Here is a 2,367-nt window from a genome sequence, read left to right as displayed (position 1 = left end):
CCTACTTCCTTAATTTCTCATTTAAATTCTCTCTCTCCCTCTCTCCCCTTCTTTATTTTTATTCTTTTACAAATAAATATTCATTCATTCATTCATTCATTCATTCATTCATTCATTCACTTTACATCCCAATTGGTGCCCCCTCCAGGTCTCACCCTCATACAGTCCCTTCCCACACTCCATCCCATTCTCCTCTGAGAGGGTGGCAGCTTCCTCTGTATATCTCCCCTGACCCTAGCAACTAGGTACATCTTTTCCCACTGAGTCCAGACAAGGCAACCCAGTTAGCGGGAGTGTATTCCATAGATAGGCAACTGCAGAGGATCAGATTCATCTTGGTCAAGGGTTCTGAGAGAGGGTTGTTTGGGAACAGTGGAAGAAACAACTCGAAGTCAGTGATGGAGTGCAAGCTGATAGCTCTGTAGTAGGCTAAAGATATTTCTCTAGGTATTTCATGGGTTTTCCGAGCAAAATCAGAAAACCTGCTGGACAAAATTGGAAAAGAACTGTAATAATTTTCTGGATAGCTTTGGGGTTTTCTGACCAAAGTCAGAAAATCTGCAAGAAAAATTCTAAAATAGTTGGAATAGTTCTCTGGATAGCTCAGCTCTTACATTCCAAAGCCCTGTCTTTTACTTACATATCAATTCAGCCATTTACCCCAGGTTCCCTTTTGATGATCCCACAAAACAACACAAACAATAAGCTTTGCTGGGTGGGATCCTGCCCTGAGGTCACCACTCCCACCATTCTTGGACCTATACTCACACTGTCCCAGGCTGACCTTGAACTCAGAAGTCTGCCTGCCTTTGTAAACACAAAAAATAAGCTTAGCTGGGTATGATTCCACCCAGAAATCACAGCTCCCTTACCTCCTGGCACCACTTTAATACTTGAGCCATGAGTCATGTTTATTAACTATTCCTTTCCCTTTATAGACTCCATAGTGCAGCTGCCTCTATTCTTCTAGGTCCATGAAGCCCCTCATACAATTCATATTACATTGTTATATTTTTCATAGTTAAATATCCTGTTTATTGTTGAACTCATGTTTTCAGAGCTCCTTTTCACAGTCTTAAGGAATATCCTGAAGGGTACAGTATTATCTTTTTGCTGAGGAACATTAGACAAATTCTTGCTTCTTAGACTCATTCTAATTGTGATAGAGTCATTGACCTTGGTACAGAGGACAATCCCTGAAACATGAAAAATGTTTACATTATTATGTAAACAAATCTTGCATTTACAACTACCTTCTACACTAGAGGAAACTCATGATCTGCTGACCCTTATCTAGGGGTTGGAACTGAGTCACAGCCAGACCACAGCAAGGCAATAGCCTTAGGGATAGCTCTGCTCCAGTTGTGGGAACTCACATGAAGACTGAGTGGCACATTTGCTACATATGTGGGGCGGGCCTAGGTCCAGCTCATATATGGTCTTTGATTGGTGGTTCAGTCTCACAGAGTCCCCCAAGTGTATAGTTTAGTTGAGTCTTGGTCTTCCTGGGGAACTCCTATCCCCTTCAGAGCCCTCGTTTCTTCACCCAACTCTTCCATTAGAATCTCCCAACTCCATCCAATGTTTGGCTCTTGGTCTCTGCATCTGTTTAAGTCAACTTCTTGGTGGAGCCTCTCAGAGGACAGTTATGTTAGGCTTTTGTCTGCGAGCATAACAATATTATTTATTAATAGTGTCAGAGACTAGCATTTGCCCATGGGATGTGTCTCAATTTGGGATGATTATTGGTTGGCTATTCCTGCTGTCTCTGCTCCATCTATGGCTCTACATTTCTTGTAGAAAGGATAAATTTGAGACCAAAAGTTTTGTGGGTTGGTTGGTAACCCTATTGCTCCACTGGTGTTCCTGCCTGACTTCTGGAGGTAGCCTCTTTAGGTTCCATATTCCCACTGCTGTGAGTCTTATCTAAGGTCACCGTCATTTATCCTTGGGAGCCTCCTCCTCTAAAGTCTCTGACATATCATTAAAATGCCTCCTACCTTACCACCCCTGTTGCTGATTTCCATTCATTCTCCTGGCCCTCAGACTCTTTGGCCCTCTGGCCCTCTTTCCACATGTGATCACTAAGTTACCCCATTCCTCTCCCATTCCCCTCTCTCACTCAGTTCCCTCCCTCTATCTGCCTCCTATGATTAATTTATCTCCCCTTGCATTCAAGCATACTTGTTTGGACCTTCCTTCTTCTTTAGCTTTATTTGGGTTGGTAGAGTGTAGTGTAGGTATCCTTTACTTCATGAATATTATCCATTTATAAGTGAATTCATACTATGCATGCAGGCTTTGGGTATGGCTTACCTTACCCAGGATAATACCCTCAAGTTCCATCATTTGCCTACAAAATTAATG

The 2,367-nt window shown here is 42.5% G+C and overlaps 2 non-coding genes across 2 annotated transcripts; both read right to left on the bottom strand.

Moving 5' to 3' along the window:
• Positions 1-454: 454 nt before the first annotated feature.
• LOC115064280 lies at positions 455-518 on the bottom strand. The gene has a single exon (XR_003844123.1). It is a non-coding gene; the product is annotated as a U7 small nuclear RNA (small nuclear RNA).
• Positions 519-530: 12 nt separating this feature from the next.
• On the bottom strand, positions 531-592 carry LOC115064281. Its single transcript, XR_003844124.1, has one exon. It is a non-coding gene; the product is annotated as a U7 small nuclear RNA (small nuclear RNA).
• Between the last annotated feature and the right edge of the window lie 1,775 nt (positions 593-2,367).

Source organism: Mus pahari, chromosome 6 (assembly GCF_900095145.1).
Source record: "Mus pahari chromosome 6, PAHARI_EIJ_v1.1, whole genome shotgun sequence".
In the NCBI taxonomy this organism is placed as follows: Eukaryota; Metazoa; Chordata; class Mammalia; order Rodentia; family Muridae; genus Mus; species Mus pahari.
Note: the sequence above shows the minus strand (reverse complement) of the source record. Positions and strands in the feature narration are given on the sequence as shown.